At 45.5% G+C, this 14,705-nt stretch overlaps 1 protein-coding gene across 5 annotated transcripts in view; it reads left to right on the top strand.

Moving 5' to 3' along the window:
• Positions 1–14,705, top strand: part of RALGPS2 (Ral GEF with PH domain and SH3 binding motif 2) — an 812,647-nt gene that overhangs the window by 755,400 nt on the left and 42,542 nt on the right. The gene's annotated exons all lie outside the window — the stretch shown is intronic.

The raw sequence follows: 14,705 nt of genomic DNA, 5'->3' as shown, positions 1-14,705 counted from the left end.
TCACTCACTTTCTACCTCTCTGTTGCTATGGTCCTCTTTCCCTCTATATGCTACCATGTTGTCCAGCAAACTCTTATCAAGCCACCTCATTTAACCACCTCAATTAAACAGAAAATAGAAATGCTAGTACCATGTCAACAACTCTATAGTCTGCTCTTTTTGTTCCATTTGTAGAAGTTCTGGTCCACTTGCTACACGTCTTCGTTTACCAATGATTTTGACTCTCATTTCCCCCCCACTATAATTCACAGTTTTTATTAAGGGAGGCATTAGTCCAAAATACTCCAACACCTACAGCAATTCACATCAGATTTGCCAGAGGTCTTAGCCTGAAGATCACTCAGCTAGGCAGAGGAGCAGACCTTTACCACTAAATCATTTCTTGGCTGCAAGAACCCCTACTTTACACTCCGTCCCTTCATCTTTTCGATACCCCACTGCTTGTGTTATCGCAACAATCATTGCCCACATTGTGACTATTTATCACCTGCTTGGAAACATCAGCACCCTCCTCAATGTATTTTGGATTTACTAACCCTTCTTCTCTTAACTCATTCTCTGTGACCTTGGCCTTAGTCATTCTCACTCCATTTGTTGGACCTTAACCTTTATTCAATCTTGCTCATTTTCTGTCTGACCATTCACTGCAAAACTCACTGTGCACTCACATGGAAGCAAAATTAATCTCATCCTATTACACTCACCACAACCTGTCCTCTTCTGACCATGTCCTCATACAAGTCTGCTTTCATCCATCCAACCCCACAATTTAGCTTCATCAAGAGGAACTCAAACCTATAACCCATCTTGTTACTGACCTCACAGCCATGTTGAATGTCTCACCTATTTAGTGAGATACTGAGATCCACATTTGACTCATTCCATAGCTTTACCCCTGTTGCTTTTCAGCGAGAGAGCTGGATTACTTCCAATAACAAAGGTTTAAAATTCTGAATTCATACTCTTTCTTGTAAATTGAAGGAAAACGCAACTATGTAGAATGTAGATGCATGTAATTCTGCTCTAACTACCCTTCCATCCACCCTCAATAATACCAAATCCTCTATAAACCTCTCACTTTCTGCAGACACTCCTGCCTCAATGCTGAACCCATGGAATTAATGTTCTTCTCATTGCCCTTGTGCACCTATCACATCTTCTGTTTCACCTGATAACTTTTCTCAAAGATTTAAGACATTAGAAGTAACCTCTGAAAATATTCTCTAACCTGCCATTTGTGTTTCTCCCACACTTCATACTATTTTCATCATGCCATCTACCGTCTGTTCAACTACTGCAGAACTATTTTACATTTTTAAAACTACCAACCCCTCATGTTCATCATCTTTCCCTCTTTCCAAAGTGAGAGGAATGATGATTCGTAGGGCTGCTAAGTGAGAGAAAGCACATTATTTTGTGAAATAACCAACATTTTTGAAGTCTTTCCAAATGGAGAGAGTGTATGTGCGTTTTTGTCTTTGTGTAAAAATCCATGAGATATCTGACAGACACTGCACCATACCTGACTGAAAGCACCTGTAACAAACTATTAAAGGGGGCTGGGGGTGTAGTACTTAAAGCACCCCTCAAAGCTAAACCCCTGTGCTTCAGAAGTAAATACTTCTGTCCCACCAGCTCTGTCTCTCTGGTCACATTCCAGAAAATGAAAAAACGGAAAAGATTAGCCTTCAATCAGTTAATTCCCTTCTTCACTACTATTTGACCCTTTTGACCTTGCAAGGATTCCAGAATGGAAGACAAGCAGTAGTGAGGGAGGAAGTTAGGCGATTAAAAACTAATTGTTCCTGCATGTGTCCAACACAATGACCTGTTTTTTATTTGAATACTTCTTGAACTCTCTGCAGCAGTCAATACTTTCTGATAAAGAATTCTAGCTGCAGATTCCTTACCTTAGAATTATCCCCAGGCATCAGATGGTATAGTTCGGCTCCATTTGGCGTCGTCCACGCCAGAAGTACCTCGGTGCGCTGACATCACTTCTTTCCTTTCCATGCCAGATAATGCTGATCTTGTCTGAGCTACCCCTCAGTCTTTTTTTGACTGTTTTTTGCAACACTGTTGACCTTTTCTCAGATTTACTCTTGGTTGCGCAGGTATGTCCCCTAAGAAACCAGCTGGTTTCAAGCCTTGTGAGGCCTATCAGTGGCAGATATCGGTGACCGACTCCCCACTTGGTGTATTTGTGGTGATTGGAGCGGGACCACAACTCTAAGGCCTGAGAGAACTGCTGCGTCATGCACCACAAGGCACTGAAGGAGCACTCTCTTAAGCTTCTCACCACCTAACGTAATTCAATTCTGCAACATTTGAGGTCCCGTTCGTGGAGCCCTTCCCAACAATTGTCGTTGCACTCAAAATCATCAAGAAAGTTGGTTAAGTCGCACAAACATAACAAGGTACAGAAGTTGAAGACATCTTCGACTTCCAAGTCCGGCACAAGTGGGGTCCTTACAGGCTCCATGCCAGCGGAGTTGACCTCTGCACTAGGCGGGCCCCACGGATCCCATGCTGGGTCCGGAGCAGAGCCGTTGGCAAACACATAGACATTCGATAGCTGCTCTTGTGCTGATGCCCCATCATTATTCCTGACTCCCACACGGAGCTAGATTGACATTGCCGAATGGGCCCATGCTTCCTGAAGCAAAGCCAGTGACTTATTAACGTAATAGGCCTGGAGAGTGAGACAAATAGAAGGGATCTGCGGACTCTTATGGTTACCAGTTCCCCTAAGAAGAGCTGAAACAGGACAATTGATAAGAGGAACTGGCAGAGGCCAGTAGGTTAGACAACTCATACTGACAGATACTGGTCTGTCCTCTTACTGTGGCTACAGAGGAGGTAGCCTCTTTTCTGATGGTAGTGGGTAAGCAGCTGAGGTCTTAGACCTTCAGTTGCCCACAGTGGGAGTATAGATTAACATCTTGACAGGTGCTTCAAGTGAGTCTCCCATTTCAAACTCCTTCTCCCATTCAATGAAGCTCTTAGATGTCCTACATGGGGCCTGTTCCAAGCCTGCAGAGGGGCTCCTGTGCGTAGGATGATTGCCAGCTACCATCGCCCTGCTCCTAGGTACCCTGGTTTTCTCACCCAACACCCCACCCTGGAGAGCTTGCTGGTCCAAGCCTCCACTTGCAGGATTAACCCTGGTGTGTTCCCTACTACTCCACCAGATTAGTAATCCAAAAGGCTGGTCAGTAAACATTGCATACTTTTTAGGCTGTTACTCCCATACCATATGGAACTTGGTTGTGCAAGTGCTGCCTATAGTCTCAGAGGAGGCCTACGCCATACTCACTCAGGCTGTTGCGGGCAAGTGAGATGCAGCAAAGTTCACCATGAGGTGTGGGTTCAGCACAACAGGCTCACTGGAAATAACTATTTCCTCGTCAGTGGCCTTTTTGTTGCCACGCCTGGCTTGAGAACAGCTGTTTTTTCAGGGAATGTCCAGTCTTTACTCATGGACATGCTCTTCGATGGCTCTCTCCCCTTTAGAGAGAAGGTGGATTCAGCGCTGTAGCACTTTAAGGACAGCAGAGCTATGGTCAGGTCCTTGGGCTTTTCTGAAGCCCCTCGTTAATCCCAGTCCTCCTTCCAAAACTTTTGTGGCCATAGAAGGGGTCTCCAAACATGCCTTTACCCTCCCAGCCGCTGTGACCAACAGGCACCCTAGCCTTTTTGTGAACTTGTTCAACAGACAGCATGAGACAGGTGGTCAGCGGTTGAGTCAGCCCACCACTCCGCTGCCTCCAAGCCTCTTCAGGTTGCCCTCTGACCACCATGGACATCCAGTGGAAAACAGGATTCACCATCACCTGCCCCACTAGCAGTCAGTGGCATCAGACCACTGGATCCTCTAGATTGTCCAAAGAAGCTACTTCCTCCCCTTTGTATGCGGTTGACATGGGTACTGTGGTGTCACAGTCAGCTGATGGAGGAACATCTCTCTGTGCTCCAACAAGGAGTGCAGGCTGTCTTGGTGAAGGAAGCCATAGAGAGGGTGCCTGCATTAAAAGTAGGTTGTGGTTGTTATTCCTGCTAGTTTCTGGTGCCAAAGAACGACTGAGGACTTTGTCCTATCCTAAATCTACACCTTCTCACCTCCTCCCTCCTGATAAAAGAGAAAGTCAGAATGTTCACGCTCATCCAAGTCCTGTCTGCTGTCGACCCAGGAGACAGAATGATAGTGTTAGACTTGCAGGATGCATATTTCCAAATCCGTGTTCTGCCTGCCCTCAGACGTTACCTACGGTTCACAGTGTACCATGAGCACTTTGTTTACTGGGCTCCTCTTCTGCCTTCCCAGTGGCCCTCGGGTGTTCACAAAAGTGATGGCGGTAGTTACAGCTCATCATTATAGTTCGAGGATCCAGTCTTCCACCTACCTCAACGATTGACTGTTGAAGGCAGGCTCACCCCAGTCAGCCATTTCCCACCTTCAGACTAAGGCAAATCTCCTGCATTTGTTGGGGTTCAATATCAATGTGCTGAAGTCACACCTGACTCCCTCTCAGATGCTCCCTTTCATCAAGAATGTTTTGGACACCTTGCAGTTTCGGACTTACCCTCCCGGACAACGCGTCCAGGATATTCAGGCTATGATTCTGAAGTTTCAGCCTTTATCTTAGATTTTTGTGAGATTGACTCTGAGGCTGTTGAGCCTCATGGCCTCTCGCATCCTGCTTGTTTCTCATGCCCAATGGCATATGCATATGCCGGCTCTGCGGTGGGACCTGTAGTTCCAGTGGGCTCAGCTTCGGGAAAATCTCTCCGACATAGTTCAGAGAGGGAAATGCAAAAGATCTGCAGTGGTGGCTAATGAACTGTGATGTTGTCAGTTGTAGACCCTCTCATTGTTCTGTAGTGACAAATGCATCACTCCTGGGCTGGGGCAGGCACCTGGGACATGTGGCAATCAGAGGGCTCTGGTCACCGATGGAGTCCGAGCTCCACATCAACCTGTTGGCGCTCTAGGCTATTTGCTTGGCACTGAAAACCTTTCTTCCTTTGATCAGAGTAAGATTGGTGCAGGTGTTCAAGGGCAACACCACCACCATGTGGTATTGCAACACACAGGACAGGGTGGGGTCTCGAACCCTCTGTCAAGAGGCCTTTCATCACTGGACATGGCTGGAATGTTAGGGCATTTCCCTGGTGGTTCAGGACCTGGCGGTCTTTCTGAATGCCATGGTGGACAAACTCAGCTGCAGATGCCTTGCTTATCACGAATGGCATCTCCATCCTGAGGTGGCGCAAGATCTCTTTCAGCAGTGGGGAGAGCCATGGTTAGAGCTGTTCGCCCCTGCTGAGAACGAACAATGTCAGCAGTTTTGTGCACTGCAGTTTTCAAGGAGGCTCTCGCTTGGAGGCACTTCATCGCAAGTGCAGCTCTGGCCTCCTGTATGCCTTTCCGCCAATACCACTCCTGCCCAGAGTTCTCAAGAAGATCAGTAACGACCAGGCCCAAGTCATTTTTGTGGCTTTGGAGTGGGCATGGCGTCTGGTATCCCGAGTTGTTGAGCGAGACCATCGGTCCTCCAGCCAGGCAGCCTATTCTAGAGGATTTCCTATCAGAGCAACAGGGAAGGATTCTCTACCAGTACCTGCACTCTCTCCATCGTCATGACGGAGATTGAGCAGTGACAGTTAGCAGCTTTTGCCCTTCCTCTCAAAGTCTGTAACATTATTCTGACAGCTAGGTGACCCTCCACCAAGGCGGTATACACCTGCCGTTGGGACAACTTTGTGTCATGATGTACCTCCAGCAACATTGACCCCCCTTTCTGCATCCGTATTTCAAGTTCTACTGTTTGTATTATCTTTGGCCTAGCAGGGCTCTGCTCTGGGCACAGTTAAGGGTTACCTTTCTGCCATCTCACCATTTTTGCGGTTGCCAGACCAACCATCTCTCTAAGTCACCCATAGTGGCTAGGTTCCTTAAAGGTCTGCAACATATGTTTCCCATTACAACATTCATAATGCCTCAGTGGGACCTCAATTTGATTCTCATTTTTCTCATGTAGTTACCCTTCAGGCCTCTCCACAGTTGTCCTCTCAGGCTCTTGATCTTAAAAACTTCCTTCTTTGTGGCCATAACTTCAGCCAGTTGGGTCAGCAAGTTACACACACTGTCAGCCAACCCTCCTTACATTACTTTCTGTCCAGACAAGCTCGTCCTGCAGACACATGCTCCTTCGTTTGAAGGTTGTGACCCTATTCCATGTAGGCCCAAACATCACCCTGCCTACTTTCTTTGCTCCCCTCTACCCCTCCAAAGACTCAGTCTGGATCCAAAAAGACCGTTGTTCTTCTACCTTGACCACACAACAGAATTTCAGGAGGACGATCAACTCTTCATGGGATATGTGGGAACCAAAAAAAAGTGACGGCAGTGTAGAAGAGAACCATCTCATGAAGAATTGTCCTGTGCATTAAAATATGCTGTGCATTGGCCAAGACACAGTCCCCTGAGAGCTTGCAAGCTCACTCACTAGAGCCAAGGCTGTAGCCACTGTGTTAGCGTGCAGTGTCCTGGGCCTGGACATCTGCTAAGCATCAATGTGGGCATCACTGCACATGTTCACCAAGCACTTCTGCTTGGATAGCCAGGCCCATTGTGACTGGCACTTTGCCCATTTCATCTTACAGGACTTTCTAATCTGATTTATTTTGCGACCCACCTATGGAGAGGTATTACTTGTGTATCTAATCTAAGGTAAGTAATTTGCAGGTAGAAGTCTCTATCAGATGAACAAGTTACTTGCCCTCGGTAACGCCTTATGTGGTAGTCTCTGCCTAGACACAGATTCCTTACTGATCCTTCCCACTCTGCAAAACAATTATGGTGTAGTGAATAACCTTTCGAGGTCCTTAGCCTATTAGACCAGTGTCCATTGCTCACCATGGAACTGCCCTGTTGGTGTGGAAACTCTCGAAAGTAACTGATGTCAACGTGCCTAGATAGCATCTATGTAGGTACCATGCATGCCATTTCTGGGATGGACAACGCTGGCAACGCCACCTACTCACATGTAGAGGTACTGCTCGGAAAAAAAGAAAATCTGAGCCAGACTGAAGCCTGGGTATTTTTCTAAGGTAATGAATATGCAGCTACATAGTCTCTACCAGATAAGGCGGTATTTAAGGTAAGTAACTTATTCATCAATCACCCACTGTACTATCTGCCATAAGCAATATCCAGATCAGAGTTGGCACTCCACTGGTGGTCTTCCCATCTTTGATTGCTCCTGCACGGCCTGGTGCTTCATGATCTCCACCCCTACACCTATAATAGCAGGCATTCCAAAAGGGTCAGTCCTTGTCCCCACTAATTTCTCCTCATCCTTGGCAAGATTATCACTTCCACCCTTCATTCTTATACTCTCCATGCAAATGGTATCCAAATCTTTCTTCTGTTTCTCATCTTGATTTTTTATCTTGAGACACCGATATTGCGCTTCCCCACAGCCGACTACTACTAGATGATAGTTGACTTATTCAAGTGGCAATCTTCCAAAGGTGAGAAAAATTATCTCGGTTGCATCAGTACCTGCCTCCCTCCCCAGACCTTTTCCATCCATTTCCCCTACTGCCATCCTTATCGCTACACCCTCAGCCAGAAACTCCAGAGTACACGTCACCCTCTCCAAATGAGCTTAGAAACATTCATAACTTAAACAGCCACAACGGTCCAGTTTCAGCTGTTGAACATTTGGAAAATCGGACCAAGTATTTCCATTCACATAGCCATGACACTCATCTTCACACTAGTACTTAGCAAACACTACTACTGTAACAGACTTTCTTGTTCTTTGACAAATTGGTGGATACTGCTATAAGACATCTCTTTATAATCTTCCCAGACAAACATCTGGTATGATAAGTACTATCACCAAGCTGTCTCTGTCACCAAAAATCAGAGATCTTTACAAGCTAATCAGTCAGTTTTTTAAATCCATACATAGATTTTTACAGAGCTACGGCTCTGTAATTTTGTACAGCTGTTGCCCCTGAGCAACTGGTGAATATAAGTCACACCCAATCCTCATGTTGCAGCTCTGAGATTTCAATATATTCACTTATTAGATCAGTGGCACCAGAACACACACGTTTGAGCTGTACTCTCTCTCTACACACATTAGTCAAAACTGCTGTCAGTAAAATTAACTAACCAATTAAGTGTGGATATAACTAACTTCAGTACACACTTAATCAGTTTCTATATATGTCTTCATAAGGAATATATTATGTCACAGTTCAACAACCATTGTTTTTCTAACCCATGACCTTCACTATATATCAGATCAAAACTGATGCCTTATATGCTGTGATACTTCTGCCAAGTATAACATGTCTGGTCAAAATACTCAGTTACTGAGAAATAAAAATACATCCAGAAGAGTATTATTTAATAATATACATACATATGCTTTGCCTTAAGGTTCACGGCTGGCTGTGATAGTTGTTGGCGACCTGTTCCTACAAGTGCCTGTAGTGGAGGATTTTGTAATTGGTTTTGTGTGGGATTTATGGCTAAAATGTTTGTAAACTGTTTGTACAGTTTTGGTAAAGTGTGAAAGGTATTTGCTCTGTATGAGTGCGCTAGATTGGAAGTGTTACTGGAAATGGGTTACAAATGAGTTTTTCTGTGGTGAACATGCTTGCAAATTGATTCGCTAGACTATTATGTGCTGTGCTTGGGAATTGTGTGTGTGCACGTAAATGTGTGTTTTTCAGTACAGGTTGTGTGGAGATGAGCATAAATAGTGAGGTTGATGTTTAGAGTGTGTGTGCATACACTGTACAGTGTTGGTCGGCGGTGGAAGTTTTAACAGGCTGTAGTGTGTATTAATTAATAAGTAAGCATTGATTGTTCTCCAAGCCACCATTAGAGATTCAGGGCTGCAAAGATAGTACTCGGTCGTAACCTCAACAACCGGAGCAAAGGTCACTCATTGTGCCATAACATGCAGCCTGTGCACCCATAGACTGGCAGTTGGGGTGTACTATTTAGTTTATCTTGATTGTGATTATAAAATAAGGGAATCCAGCAGAGTCAATCATAAAATGATCAGCCTTTGGAAGAAATGTCTTGATAAATAACTGAAGGCCTAGAGAACATTTCAGAAAACACTTACGCTACATCCATTATGACATGTTAAGTGGGACTAATGGGCTTGCAGTAATCATGCCAAGTGAAGACTTAGGGGGTTATTCTAACTTTGGATGAGGTGTTAATCCGTCCCAAAAGTGACGGAAAAGTGACGGATTTACCACCAGCCGTATTACGAGTCCATTATATCCTATGGAACTCGTAATACGGCTGGTGGTATATCCGTCACTTTACCGTCACTTTTGGGACGGATTAACACTCCTCCAAAGTTAGAATAACCCCCTTAGTGATTTTATTATTATTTATTTTTTCCAGATCGCATTTTAGCCACTTAGTGTCTGCACCCCATACACTCATTAACTATGGATTTTGTTTTGATTAATACTTCTAATGGCAGATTCATCACCATTTTTTCTGTATTGACTCCCATTGGTGAAACCATCAGGGTGGAAAGTGGAGTCACGACCCTCTTGAGTTAAAGGCTTTTATCTGCATACAAGTATTTACTTGCTCTGATTTCCATTACTCTTTTTCTGCCCCCTTCAGTTATGATTCAGAGCTCTGCTCCCAGGTTTAAGGTGTGTTTACCTATTTTGCTAACATTTATTTTGAGATGCCCCCCTCATAAAACCACAGGATTTAAGCAGTGCACCTCCTGTAGAAAGAAGGTATTGGTCACAGACCCACGTCATCTGTCTTTGGTGCCTTGCCTCTAATCACAGCTAAAAGGCCTGCAACACCAGGTCCTTAAATCAACCAAAGGCCTTCAGGGAGCATGAAACCAACTCTGTATTGCTGGGCTTTAGAAGTGGAGCTAGCCCTATACAAGGTCTCAAGCCTGCTCTCTTTCCTAGTTGGCATCCTCCATTGGGATCAGGATAAAATCAAAAGACAAGTCACAAAGTAAGCATGATAAGGCCAAACAAAACTCAACCCTGGCTGCTGTTCCCATTCTAGGGAGAGGTTGAGCAGTCAGCATTCAAAAGCGTTGCCATACGATTCGGACCTCATACAGAAAATGAAGTCAGTGTGCCTTGAACTTCTGTGACCATCATCCTTTTCATGGCAGATTGAAGCCTTTAATGAGTCAATGTTGCAGTTATTTTGAACACATCTGGGTGTGCCTTTGTCCCCGATTGACATGGTTGGGCCTCTAGTTAGACGTCTGCCTATGGGTGCTTCTGCAGCACCAACTTACCCTGTCCAGCCTAGCCCTCAGTCATTGGTAGGCTGCACTTCATCATCTATGTTGCAAGTCCTGCCAATAGTGTCCAGATCAGTGTTGCCCTCAATACTAAAAGCACTGGCTCTGGACTCTTCCCGATTCTGATGTTGGACCTGGAAATGACTTCAGCCTGATCACAACCTGTATTGTGATATGAAATAACTAAAGTAATTCTGTAGCTTTGAAGGATTTCCCAGAGTTCAGTTGTCTCACCACAGTCTAATCAGAGGTAGGAAGCCATTTTTCTTTGTTTGATACAGTTCAGGGCCCTCAAACACGTTCCCCACAAAGATGATTCCTTCAACCACTGCCCTCAGATATATTTATGGTGTCTTCTGCCTCGACTTCCAGAATGCTAGTGGTTTAGACAGTTCACCTGAAACTGAACTGACTCGCCACTGGACCCCCTACTGAGGAGAGTGCATCCTTTGTGGTGGTTGTTTGCAGGGCCACAGCATTCTTGGATTTACACTTGTCCACTGTAGAGAATAAGGCAAATTTACAGACCAAAATTTTGCAATCTAGGCAGTCAACTAGTGAGCCATTACTGCCATTTACCAAGTCCCAAATTAAGCTTTTTTGGCTACCTGGTCCAGTTGTGCTTGGCAGCACCTGTGAGTCGCCAGATTGCTTAGTGCCATTGCCTTGGTCTGGGAAGACATCCATTCCTATGTAACATCTGATTCTGCAGAGTCTTGTCGTTCAGTCTTCAGCGAGAAATGCTCTAATGCCTTTCGACCTGCTGCTTCAGATAAAGAATACAAGAAGATCTGATAGAGACTTCTAGCTGCTGCTTCCTTACCTTAGAATTCCCTGGCGTCTGCTTCGAATCCGGAGTTTTTTCTGAGCAGTACCCTGCGCGCGCGCCCTCGGGCGTCGTCGTTCGGATCCGCGTGCGTCGACCAGCTCCACGTGCGTCGTCGGCGTCTTTGGAGCCATCTGTGATGTCACGGTTGTCTATATAGACGCCGTCTCGGCACGCGTACGTCATTTCTTTTCCACAACTTCCCACGCCAGAAGCGCAGTGTCATGGAAGAACCAACCATTATGTATTTTACCTCTTTGAGTAAAAATTCTTTCATGCCTTTAAGAAAGGCAAAAAATGCCAAGATCAAAAATATACATATGTACACATAAATACATATATATACATATCTACATGAGAAAAATATCCACAGAGCCGGGAGGCTTGGGCGGGTGTAAGGAATCTGCAGCAAGATAGTCTCTAACAGATACCTTGTTACCGAAGGTAAGTAACTTGTTCATCTGATAGAGACTTCTAGCTGCAGCTTCCTTACCTTAGAATAGATACCCAAGCTATTGACCCATGGCGGTGGGTCTGAAGGAGATTTTTACACCAGAAAGTCTTGCAAAACCGACCGGGCAAAATGCCCCTCTCTTCTCACCTGACTATCCAGGCAGTAGTGTTTTGCAAACGTGTGCAAAGAAGCCCACGTTGCAGCCTGGCAGATGTCCACCACTGGTACGCCACGTGCTAACGCAGTGGTAGCAGCTTTCCCCCCTAGTAGAATGAGCTCTCAAGCCCTCGGAAGGCTGCTTCTTCGCCAAAGCATAGCATATTTTTATACAGAGAACGACCCAGCGCGAAATGGATCGTTTCTGCACTGCCCGACCCTTCTTTGCACCAACGTACCCCACAAAGAGTTGGTCGTCCACCGGAACTCTTTAGTGCAGTCGAGGTAGAACAATAACGCTCTTTTAGGGTCCAGTCGATGGAGACTCTCCTCTTCCTTAGAGGGATACGGTGGTGCAAAGAAGGTGGGCAGGGTGATATTTTGACCCAGATGGAAAGGGGTCACCACCTTGGGGAGGAAAGAGGCACGAGTTCTGAGAACCACTTTTTCAGGAAAGATTGTGAGATACGGCAGTATGATGACAAAGCCTGTAGCTCACTAACTCTTCTGGCAGATGTAATTGCCACCAAAAAGGCTGTCTTAATAGTAAGCAGCCAAAGGGGGACAGTTATGCAAGGGCTCGAAGGGAGCACACATAAGTAAGGTATAGTCTCTACCAGATACCTCGTTACCGAAGGTAAGTAACTTGTTCATTGATGCTTTAGGCAAAAGTGTGTTTTTTTCTGCCAGTTTGGCCCTCCTTTCATGGAAGGATGTTTGTGTGAGATATCACTGAGAACATTCACCTTAATTTGCTCAAACTGTACATGTCAGCCAGGAGGTAGCTGAACATATCCTTAGTGATGTCTGTACACTACAGTCTTTTCGCCATGTAATAGGCACTAGCACCATTGTCAGATTAGAAGCTTGGATGAGTACTGCCAGGTTCTACAGAGGTATACAGGTATCATTAATGGATCTGATCCGCCAGATCTAGGTGCTTTGGAGTGAAGACGGATTTGGTCCTGAAGTCCCTTAAGGAAGCAGGGATATGGATCGCTCCCTGGGACTTCTTTCCCCGCTAGCCAGTTTCATCAACAGTACTGGAAATTCCTGGGGCTCTCGGGGGACAATGTATAAAGACAAAGGCTGCCTTCGCAGCATATGTGGCCAGGAGGGGAGAGGTCATGGCCACCAGAATATTCAGTAGTCCTTATCCTCTTCCTTGTCTATGACTGCCTCTGCCTCATTTTAATGTCCTGTCCAAGAGTCACATGACAGTGGTAGGGGTAGAATCTGATTTTTGCCTGCCTGGCTTATTGTGCAGTTACTTTAGACCAGTGAATCCTTCACATTTGCAAAAGAAATTTCAGATGCTGTTTGATATGGGTGTGATTGAAAGTGATGCCTACAGCTGAGAAGAGCACAGGTTGCTACTCCTGATACTTCATGGTCTCTACCTAAGAAGGTTGGGAGTTTGAGGTCGAAATTGTATCTCAGACTACTGAACACCTTCTTCAGGAACAACAAGTTCAAACAGTGCATGCAAGATCAGTTTCTGAGAGCCTTGAATCCCTAGAATAGATGATATCCTTGACCTGCAGGACATATTATTTTGTGTACCAATCGTGCAGTCCCAAAGGTGTTTCCTGTGGTTTGTCATAGAGTGGGAGCACTTCTAGTTCACTGTCTTACCCGTTTGGCCACACCTTCCAAACAGCCCACCACCCTCAATTCCTCTACCATACGTAGCACTTTTATGTTATGACCCTGATGTTTTAGGCTCATGCTTTGGTTGCTGTCCAGAGAGTGTTGAGGATTTTTAGTCTCCTGCCTCATGCATAAGGCTGTTGCCTCATGCCTGTTGGCACATGTGGACTCTACAGTGGATTATTTGCCTTTTATTAGTGGGGGGGGCTGGAGGGGGTTTGCTCCTGGATGAGATAGAGATCAGAGGCTGTTGGTTTCTGGTGGCATAGCATAAATAGTTGTTAGTTGTATATCATCCGTTTGGCTCTCAAGGTCTTTATGCCTTCCGGCAGGAGTATGTTAGTTCGGTTTCTGATGTACACAATGACCACCATGTGGTCCTGCATCAGGCTGTGCGAAGCCAAATTCTAAATGTCTAAAGGGTGTGACAGTGGCTTAGCCCACATGAGATCTCCCTAATGGTCAGTCAGATGGCAGGTTCCCTGAACGTCTGGTTGACAAATTCAACAGGTATCATCTTGCTGTTCATGAAGGTGGCTCATGGTGTGTTTGCGCAAGGGGTGTTCCTCAGATATCTATTTCCTCCCACCAAGAACGCTTCATATGCATCCTTTTGTGCACTGGTGATCTGTCGAAGAGGTTCTCTAGGAGACAGATTCTGGTCTAGCCTTCTTTGTGTTTCTTCCTCTGCCCTTTGTCCAGGGGGTCATGACATAGATCATGAGGGGCCATAACCAACTCTTCTTGGTAGCCCCAATTTGGGATAGGAGTGTCTGATACCCCAATCTGCTGGATCTGAGCTTCTCCTCACAACTTTAGCTCCCTCCTCAGGAGGACCCACAGTCTCAACAGAAGGCCAGATTCCTTCCCCTAAGCTCCACAAGCTACACTTCCATGCGTGGATGTTTAGTGGAACCATCTGTGTGGGTATGACTTCTCTCCAGAGGAGGTTGGGTGTATTTTTCGGTCGCTCATTACCCATCCATGAAGTCTATCTCCTCTGGCCACTGGTCTAATTTTGTCACCTGAAGCAAGGACTGTCTGGGTGAGCCTCTTTAAACCACATTATTTGATGTTCTTTTGTTTGCTATTTCTCTGGCCCACCAGTGCTTTGCGGTCAATAAAGTTAAGAGTTACTTATTGGCCGTTCAGTCCTATCTTTGTTTACATGATCTGCCCTTTTTATTCAATTGACTCGTTGCAATGCAATTCCTAAAAGGGCTTTCATATAGGTTTCCCTTGCTCTGTTTTTCATGCTGCACTGGGATCTTAATTTGTTCTTTAC

The sequence above is a fragment of the Pleurodeles waltl genome, chromosome 4_2 (genome assembly GCF_031143425.1).
Source record: "Pleurodeles waltl isolate 20211129_DDA chromosome 4_2, aPleWal1.hap1.20221129, whole genome shotgun sequence".
Classification (NCBI taxonomy): Eukaryota; Metazoa; Chordata; class Amphibia; order Caudata; family Salamandridae; genus Pleurodeles; species Pleurodeles waltl.
The sequence above is the reverse complement of the archived record's forward strand: the minus strand, read 5'-3'. Positions and strand labels throughout refer to the sequence as shown.